This window comes from Apium graveolens, chromosome 3 (genome assembly GCF_009905375.1).
Source record: "Apium graveolens cultivar Ventura chromosome 3, ASM990537v1, whole genome shotgun sequence".
Lineage (NCBI taxonomy): Eukaryota > Viridiplantae > Streptophyta > Magnoliopsida > Apiales > Apiaceae > Apium > Apium graveolens.
In genome coordinates this window covers 125,191,152-125,201,902 of record NC_133649.1, presented here as the reverse complement: position 1 = coordinate 125,201,902, position 10,751 = coordinate 125,191,152, and the positions used below count along the sequence as shown (strand labels likewise).

Sequence of the window (10,751 nt, the reverse complement as noted above, 5' to 3'; positions counted from 1 at the left end):
ATAGTCAAACAATAGATACATAGGCATATAACACATTAATCAGATAGCACATAGCACGCGAGATATTCGATAAAAATAATTTTTCAAAGAAGGTTCGGGGTTAAAATGATTTTTTGGTATTTAATATGAATTTTTAAACTTTTTTCAGAATTAAAACGGGTCCCGGAATTATTTTATAAATAAATAACAAGGTTCGAATACCCAAAACTGGATTTAAAATTATTTAATAATTATCGAGCCTTGAACATAATTTAGAAAAATATTTCAAAGCTCGAAATCATTTTTCGGAATTTTTAAACCAAAAGAAATAATTAAATCTAATTAAATAATTAATTAAAATTATTTATAACTAAATAAATCAATTAATAAATTAATATTTAAATTAATTTACCAATTAAATAATTAATTATTAATTAAAATTAATTAACTAAATAATTCATATTTATTTTTGAATTAAAAATAAATCTTGGAATTAAAATAATGAATTTTGGAATTAAAAATGAATTTTAGAAATAAAAATAAATTTTTTGAATTATTTTTAAAAAGAATATCCAAAAACAGTTTTTGGTTTTGAAGTTAAACAGAAAGAAGATCAAAATCAGGTTTTCGGGCAGGTTAAAACCAGGTCGACCGGGTCGGGAAGAACTCAAGAACACGCCGGAGTTCTTCCCAAATTCTGGCGATGATCAATTTCCGGCCAAGATTCATTCTTGGCCAGAACGTAATCATTTGACTTGGTTTAGGTATGGTTTTCATTCTAAATCATTCCAAATAAAGCAACAAATAACACAAACAATCCCTGGAAATCAAAATCCGCCAAATCGACTTAGAAACCAACGAACTCGATTCTTTCCCGGTGAGCACAAACCAGGAATCCTCTGTACTTCAAACAACCATCAATTGATTCCTTTTTAAATTCACTATAAACTGGTATCAATCAATTCAACTGATAACCCTTGAATCAAAAAACACCTAAATTTCAGTTAAGAACATCCATACTATATAAACCCTGTTTTCCTAATTTCGAGAATCAAACTCAATTTTAAACATGTTATTGAACTCAAAATTCAACATACAATATACCAACTTGACAGAATTCAATTATCTACAACATGCAATCATCAAATAACATAAACAACTTCAAAATCAAAAAATCCCAATTTAACCTTAATTTAATTCAAATTTAAATAAATAATTATAAAATAACCTGTTAATTCTGCAGGTATACAGATTAAATAACTTGAATCTACTCGTCGATAGCTTCGATTCGAGTACTTACACTCCTAAATCGGAGTTTGGTACGCCTTCTCATCCTCGTTTGATTATGAAGAACACGATGAATTCTAGGGTTTTTCTCTGTATTATTACTATTTTAAATGCTTGTTTATGATTATCTGTACAAAATAAGATATTGTATTGGCTATTTATATTAATGAATTATTGGTACCCCGTCGGATCATATCGGATATAAAAACAGAATATTTAATCATTAAGTATTGATGAAACTGATCCAGTTCCGTACCGGGTTTAGGATAATTATCAAAACCAAGCTTTTTGTAAATATAGTCTTGGTCTCATCACTTTGGTTACACGAATTACGAGAAGATAATATAGAAGTTTAATGAAAATATCTCGTTTCTCGAAAATACGGGTTTTATCGATTTACTGAAATAAAAATTATACCGTAAAATTTGTGTCGGGAACCGCACTGGTAAATCCGTACTCTGGATTGAAAAAGTTAAACACGGAAAATGCTCAGAATAATTAAATTGGGTTAAAAATGAGTTTTCCCGATACTTCGGGGTTGTAAAATATAAAAACGATTGAAGTTGGACGATTCCTGATTATACAAAATAATTTATAATTACTCGGAAAAATAATTTATTAAATCCATAAATCCTTTAGAAAATCATATAACAACATATAAATTAATAAAAAAATATCAAAATTCTCTATACTTTATTTTGGACATATAAAAATTAAAATTATCAATTTTTATCACATATAAACATCCAAACACATACTCCAATTACCAGATGATTCACCAAAATTTACATAATAATCAAATATTTATTATTTATTGACAAAAATAATTACACGTTATATCCCAGATACTACTGCAAAGACTGATGTTGAAAAGGGCACCATTATCTTCACTCATGATAGCAATGAATATGAGATTACAACTAAAGTGGTGGAGAAAGCTTTCGGTCTTCCAGTCATGGGTGATTAAACTGCAGTGGTGACTTTTACAAACACTCTGTTCGAATTTATCAGGAGTATTGGCCACCGTACTTAGTTTACAAAGGCAAGAGAATTGTACAAGATAAAGCTGAAAAATGAGTGGAATTTTTACTTTAATTGTATCAACCGTGCCTTTCTGAATAAGGTATCAAACTTTGATGCATTGCCTCTTGTATCTCTACAAATTGGGTATTCATTGATATATGGTCATGTTTTTCATTATGGCAATACCATAATGCAAATCCTGATAGCTAGGTTAAGTGACAAAGAAGGTGTCATAGGCTATACTATGATTTTGTAACTGATCTTTACTTACCTAATTCCTGATGTTTCTTTTGATAAGGATGAATTAATTTTTGTTTTTCAAATAATATCAAATTCAATGCAATATTTTCCAAAAGAAAAGATAAAATTTACTGGCAGGGCTGAGTTCCAAAAGTGATGTGGCAATTCCTGAGAAGAGTCATGCCACATAGATATTCTATATCAGATCCTGACATGGAACATGGCACATCCTACTTTGTTCCTAACCCAACTGTTTCTATTTCCAAACACAAATCTAACCACATTTCCACCTCTAATTCTTCTCAAAAGGAATCAATTTTAAAAACTAAACAATCAGCTGGAACTGATATGTCAGGAGGACTATCAGGTTCAAGGGTCATTTCACCCTCACCAAAAATAAAGGAGGTACAAGGTGGAGAGAAAAAGTTGTCTGGATCTAAAAAGCATGTTCCATCAACTAGGATTAAACAGGAATTGGCTGAAAGGAAATGGAAAAATAAGGCTGAAAGGAGTGTTGTTGCTGAAACATCAGACACTGATAATGATGAAGGTCCTATAGTGTTCAAACTGAATGTTAAACCAGTGGAGGTTACTGGTACGGTTGTTGAGGATAATCAGGATGATGTTAGAGAGGAAGCTCCAAAGAAAAAGAAGAGGAAACTGATGAAGCTGGATAATAAGCTTCAAGCCAAGCAGGACACAGTCAGGATGCAGACTACTTCATGCCACTCCCGATCAATCTACTCTATATCTTGACAGTGAAACATCATCAATTACTGATGAGGTCATTCCAGTTCCTGATCAATCAAATCCCGACTCACCTCCAGCTAAATTTATTGTTCTCTTAGCTGAGAGGATGAGAGAGTGATAAGTGGATTTTATATTTACTTGAAACACTCCATTACAAGCTTAAGTTGATGTTTTGGACTCAAGTTGTTGGTATTTTGATGTGTTTTTGTGTTTTTGCATCTCAGTCACTAGTTGGAGGAAGAATGGAGCTTTTATTGAATATATGCTAAAAAAGCCAAGAATCTGAAGCCAAGGCCATTCCCAAATTGTAGAGGATCTTGAGAGCTTCGTGTGGACTGCTTATTCATCAAATTTTGACGAGTGGAGCAAAAGTAACAACAAAAAGAAGAAAATTCAGAATTCCAACTAAAGTAGCACGGCGCGCCCGCACGCAAGGCGGGGCGGCCATGCCAGACTTCCAGAAATAGTGCACGCCCGCGCTGGTATACGGGGCGGTCGCGCTGGTCCGTTGAACCAGTATCCTTATTCGAGTCCGTTTTGGAGATTTTGAAGCCCAATTCGATCCTGAAGCTTATATGTACCAATAAAAAGATGTTTTTAACAACAAGGAGCGAGGAGAGAGCAATAAGAAGACCTTGAGAGCACATGACGGCTACGGAAAAGGAGACTTTTTTTTAATATAGTTGATACTTGGATGCTTGTTTTCGATTTGTCTTTGAACCCTAGTACTCTTATATTATTTATTATCATGGTTTCATTGGAAACCATGGTGACGATGAGTTCATTTATGAACTGATCCTTATCGTGGGGTTCTAATGGATTTATATATTTAATTTATTTCAATATCTTGGTGTGTGGTGATTGATTGATATCTTAGTATTGGTTGTGCTTATTCGTCTTATGTGTGTAGCTAACATATAAGATAGCGTGTTAATCTCTATTGAAACGACAGTGAATATAGAGATTTAGAACTTGCCATGCTAGCATAGGTTCCTGTATAATTGTTATGCATGATTCGTAGGTAATTTTAACCATCTTACTTTCCCTATGTAATCACGATAGATAACTTGTTTATTAAACCTTTATATTGTCAAATTCTATAGACATATAGGGTCTCAAACTATTTAGTGTCTATTCAGCTTCTATCTCTTTCTTGCATGTTTGGTAGTAGGGTATCCGTGCAACGAAAGTTGGCATTTACTAGTTTCATGTTATCTGTTTAGTTGTCATCACCATCACATGCTAAGGTTAAGAACAATGAATTTGAATGAAGTAGTAATGAAGTTAGAATCCCATGTTTATCTCATATAGTTAATTCAATCACTTTTATTCTTAGTTAATTGCATGTTAGTTTAATATTAGTTATAAAGATCTCAACTTGTTATTGTCTTAGCATTGAGCGATAGCCATACCATTGTTGCATAGGTGCATAATCTTACGTTAACTAAAAAGAGCCTCAGTGGGTACGAATCTGATATATATCTTATACTACTTGCGAATACGTATACTTACATGTAATTTTAGTGTGTGTTTTTGCCCTAACAAGTTTTTGGCGCCACTGCCGGGGACTCGGTGTTGATTTTTAGTTTATGTGCTTGACATTAGTGGTCGTTAAAGTTCACCGACTCGGATTCTTTTACTTTCACGGTTTACTTGTGGTGTTTCAGGTACTCATTACAATGGGAGATCCAGTAGCACCAACAAAAGCATTGATGGATTTTTCTCAACCCACGATCAATGACATTCAATCTAGCATTGTCAGGCCAGTGATCACAGCTAATACCTTTGAGATCAAGCCTAGAATAATTCAAATGGTATAGAATTCAATCCAGTTTGGGGGTTCTCCAACGGAAGATCCTAATATGCATATTAGGGATTTTATCGAGATATGTGACACCTTCAAGTTCAACAATGTTTCTGAAGATATTGTGAAGCTGAGACTATTTCCATTCTCTCCGAAGGACAAAGATAAGTGCTGGTTACACTTTCTACCATCAGGTTCTATCACTACTTGGAGAATCTCGCTCAGAAATTTCTTACTAAATTCTTCCCCATGGCAAAGACAGCTACAATGAGGAGTGCTCTTACTCAATTTTTACAGCAATCAGAGGAATCTCTATGTGAAGCTTGGGAGCATTATAGGGAGATGTTGTGGAAGTGTACGCATCATGGAATGCCTGATTAGATGATCATCAATTATTTCTATAACGGTTTGGGAGCATAGTCAAGACCTATGCTCGATGCAGCATCAGGTGGAGCATTATGGGTAAAGAGCTACGAGGAAGCTTATGATCTAATTGAACTGATGGCTGCTAATGAATATCAGTATCCAACCCAGAGATTGCCACAGGGCAAGGTAGCAGGAGTTCTTGAAGTGGATACAGCTACGACTATCGCTGCTCAACTAAAGGCATTGTCTATGAAGATCGATTCTCTGGCTAACTATGGTGTTAATCAGATAACCAGTGTTTGTGAGCTGTGTGCAGGTTCGCATGCGACGGAGTAATGCGTTATATCTAGTGAATCAGCTCAGTTTGTGAGCAACTTTCAGAGATCCCAGCAACCAGTTCCAGACACTTATCATCCTGACAACTGGAATCATCCTAACTTCAGCTGGAGCAAAAATCAGAGTGCGATGCAACATCCTTATCAGCAGTATTCAGCAAAGCAATTCAACGCTCCCGGTTTTCAATAATCATAATATACACCTAGAGAACAACTCCAACTTTAAAAACAAACTCATGGAGGTGCAGGTCTATCTTCGAATGAAAAATCGGAATTGTAGGAGTTGCGGCTTATGTGCAAAAACCAGGCTCTCATAGCCAAAGCCATGTTGTTTCTATCAAGACTCTAGAGAACCAAATAGGGTCAATTACTAACGCCATATTGAGTCGACCACCAGGAATGCTTTCTAGTGATACAGAAGCCAATCCAGGAAAGAGGGAAGTTATAAAATAGGTGAATGCCATCACCTTGAGGTCTGGAAAGGTCGCAAGCCCCCAATTTTAGCAAAACGAAGAGTATGAAAACTCTGTCCAGAATACAGGTGCATCTGCACCCTTTCCAGTTCCAGAATTTGAAGTTTTGGCTGAAGAAGAGGTGCATAAGGAAGCAGAAGTGAAATCAAGGAATAAAACTGTGGAACACACTCCTCCTGAGGGTAATACAGGGGAGAAACAGGTTTATCCTCCACCTCCTTTTTCCTAAGAGGCTGCAGAAGCAGAAGTTGGATAAGCAATTTTCTAAGTTTCTGGAAGTGTTCAAGAAACTTCACATCAACATACCTTTCGCTGAAGCTCTTGAACAGATGCCTAGCTAAGCGAAGCTTTAAGAAAGGTACTCTCTCTCGGAAAGTGAAGCTCGATGACTTAGAGACCGTTGCTTTTACGGAGGAATGCAGTGTTGTTCTGCAATAAAAGTTACCTCCGAAGCTTAAAGATTCTGGAAGTTTCACTATTCCTTGCACCATTGGCAATCTGTTATACGAAAAGTGTTTGTGTGACTTTGGAGCTAGCATCAATCTGATGCCCTTGTCTATCTTCAACAAACTTGGTCTACCTGATCCGAAACCGACATACATGTCATTGCAACTAGCTGATCGTTCCATCACTTATCCACGAGGTATAATGGAGGATGTATTGGTTAAAGTGGACAAACTCATCTTCCCTACTGATTTTGTAATTTTATATTTCGAGGAAGATACGAAGATTCCCATCAACTTGGGAAAGACCATTCTTGGCTACATGCCGAACTATGATCGATGTGCAAAAAGGAGAGCTTACGATGAAGGTTCAAGATCAGAAGGTCACTTTCAATGTGTTCAAGGCAATAAAATTACCCACAGATAAAGAGCAGTGCTTTAAAGTAGAGCGGGTCGACTCTATCGTGAATTCAGAGCTTTTGCAATTGCCAAAGTCTGATACCTTAGAGAGAGCCTTAATAGGGGAATCAGTTATTAAAGATGAAGAAGGAGTAGAGCAACTGTAGGTTTTGAATGCACCTCCATAGAAGAAGAAGTTGGATATGCCATTCGATTCTCTTGGCTTAGCAGAGCTGAAAATTTCTCAGGAGCGTCTCGAACCGTCGATTGAAGACACTCCCACACTTGAGCTCAACCCACTGCCAGATCACTTGATTTATGCATTCTTAGGTGAACCCCCTGACAAGGGATTGGAATATATCTATGATAATCTAAAGGGTGATCGGCCGGTTCTTCCCGTGCTTACAGAGGGTCCCTCTCATGTACCACAGATAGTTGATAGGTTTGGTATTGGTGATGCGCAGTATAGAAGGTTGATTCAGTATATTGAGGCCATGCATGACATCCACCAACATTTTGCTGAAGATTTGACATTCGCTCTCGGTACTATTTTCCGAGACACTGGTGTCGAGGTTGATTGGCCACCTGATCCTCCACCCAAAGAGGGTGATCCTCCCGCTAACTAGGTATGCATGAATTCCTTATTATTATTATCTTCAATAACGACATTGAAAATTTTAAGTTTGGGGGTGATAATGTAAGGATTAGTTTGTGTGTGTCCATAAAGATTCATATAGATTCATATTGCATGTTTAGTTGTATTTCGTTCATATTTTTGCATGATTGTTCATGTAGGACATGTTTGTTTGTGTTTTTATGTGAGTTCATATAATTGCATTTGTACGCATATAATATGATCCCTTACGTTGAGCTATTTATGATTGATAAGTTGATGTTGATTTGAGTGTGGTGATGACGAATAGAGGGGTGTTTAAGTCTTAATGAATTGATTTGAACACCAGAAATAAAAAAAATTCACAAGTCTTATATGTTTCTTTTGATCTAGATCATGATCATATTTATTTATTTGTTGATATTTAATCACTTGTTTATATTTAGAATTGTTGATATTCTTGTAATGACGGAGGAATACTGAAGTTTAAACTGGAGAAAAACTTGGATTTCATTGCTAGTTGTTGTAAAGTTAGGTGTCAAATAACTAGTAGCCAGCTCATATTTATATGAGTAGTCTAGGGTTGAATGAGATGGAGTGAAACACACTCATTCAGAAATCATTGATAAAAAGAAAAAAAAGAAAAAAAATTGTGTTTATACACAATTGATCAAGAGTGAGCTCTTTAATACTCGAGTTATTAAGTTCTAGGGGACTTTGTGCCTAGTGACCTAAGGCTTTGATAGTCTGGGATCCGCTAACCTAATGCTCGCTACATGAGTAATTGCATAAGTCTTTTGGGACCTCATTCATTGTATGGTCAAATAAGCATGTTGTTATGTGTTCAATAATAGCATGAATCCTTGTATAACTCTAGTAGAAAGGAGGTGTTGTGAGTCATTATATGTTTAATGTTTATTCTGTTTATAAACTTGTGATTATTTTGATGATAAGATAAGTTATGGTTATTGATCTAGTATCGAGGGTATATCTGTTAAGCATCCACACGCATGAACGTTTCTGGTTGTGAGTTGGTTTGTGAGATTTATTTGAAGTCTGTTAAAAGTCATTGCATTCTTAGAGGCAATCGCTGTTGGTTGGTTATGGTTATTCTGAGGGGATCGATTACATTATCATTTAGTTGCATTCACGTAGTTGCATTCATGCATTAGTTTTGTTTTGTAGTTTTTTAGTCTGTTTATGCTTGAGGACAAGCATCGATTCAAGTTTTGGGGTATGATAAGTGGATTTTATATCTACTTGGAATGCTTCATTACAAGCTTAAGTTGATATTTTGGACTCAAGTTGTTGGTATTTTGATGTATTTTTATGTGTTTGCATCTTAGGCACTAGTTGGAGGAAGAATGGAGCTTTTATTGAATATATGCTGAAAAGAACAAGAATCTGAAGTCAAGACCATTCCCAAATTGTAGAGGATGTCGAGAACTTCACGTGGACTTCTTATTCATCAAATTTTGGCGAGTGGAGCAAAAGTTACAGTAAAAAGAAGAAAATTCAGAATTCCAACTACAATAGCACGGCGCGCCCGCGCGCAAGGCTGGGCGGCCGTGCCAGACTTCCAGAAACAGTGCGTGCCCGCGCTGGTGTGGGGGGCGGCCGCGCTAGTCCGTTCAGCCAGAATTCTGATTCGAGTCCGTTTTGGAGATTTTGAAGCCCAATTCAATCCTGAAGCTTATATATACCAATAAAAAGATGTTTTTAACAACAAGAAGTGAGGGGAGAGCAATAAGAATACTTAGAGAGCACAAGACGGCTAAGAGAAGAAGACTTTTGTTTTCTTTAATATAATTGATGCTCAGATGCTTTTTTTCGATTTATCTTTGAACCCTAGTACACTTATATTGTTTATTATCATGTTTTCATTGGAACCTATAGTGATTATGAGTTCATTTATAAACTTATCGTTATTGTGGGGTTCTAAAGGATTTACTTATGGATTTCTATAGTTAATTTGTTTCAATATCTTGGTGTGTGGTGATTGATTGATATCCTAGTATTGGTTGTGCTTATTCATCTTATGTACGTAGCTAACATATAAGATAGCGTGTTAATCTCTATTCAAACGTCAGTGAATATAGAGATTAGAACTTGCCATGCTAGTATAGGTTCATGTATAATTGTTATGCATGATTCGTACGTAATTTTAACCATCTTACTTGCCCTATGTAATCATGATATATAACTTGTTCATTAACCGTTATGTTGTCAAATTCTATAGACATATAGGGTCTCAACATTTTTGGTGTCTGTTTAGCTTCTATCACTTTTGTGGAGTCTGGTAGTAGGGTATTCGTGCAACGAAAGTTGGCATTTACTAGTTTCATGGTAATCTGATTAGTTGTCATCACCATCACATGCTAAGGTTAAGAACAATGACTTTGAATGAAGTAGTATTGAATTTAGAATCCCATGTTTGTCTTATATAGTTAATTCAATCATATTTATTCTTAGTTAATTGCATGTTAGTTTAATATTAGTTATAAACATCTCAACTTGTTATTATCTTAGCATTGAGCGATAGCCATACCACTGTTGCATAGGTGCATAATTTTAAGTTAACTAAAAAGTGTCTCCGAGGGTACGAATCTGATTTATATCTTATACTACTTGTGAAAGTGTACTTGCATGTAATTGTAGCGTGTGTTTTCGCCCTAACAGAGAGCTAGCTAATGGAGTTGGTCCTGATCAAGCTGAGAAGAGAAATGCTGAAGTTACAAAAGTCTTCAGTAGAAAGAAGTCTAAGTTTCAATCTCCACAGAAGGAGCACAACGCATAAGAACCACTTTCTCAAAGTGAAACTACAGCTATATAGACTCCTATCCCACAAGAACCACTCTCTCAAAGTGAGAGTGCAGAAATTTTAGCTTAAACGACAATTCTTTACACTGCTCAAGGTGGTCCTAATTTTGTGGAGACTGATATTGTACATGTTCAACAGAAGGAAGCTCATCCGGAGAAGTTGGCTAAATTGGATGCTGTGATAAATGATCCTATTTTGAGGAAAGCCCACAAAAACCT

The 10,751-nt window shown here is 35.7% G+C and overlaps 1 non-coding gene across 1 annotated transcript; it reads right to left on the bottom strand.

The window, feature by feature from the left end:
* Positions 1 to 5,347: 5,347 nt before the first annotated feature.
* On the bottom strand, positions 5,348 to 5,454 carry LOC141716053 (small nucleolar RNA R71). Its single transcript, XR_012572786.1, has one exon. It is a non-coding gene; the product is annotated as a small nucleolar RNA R71 (small nucleolar RNA).
* Positions 5,455 to 10,751: the final 5,297 nt, after the last annotated feature.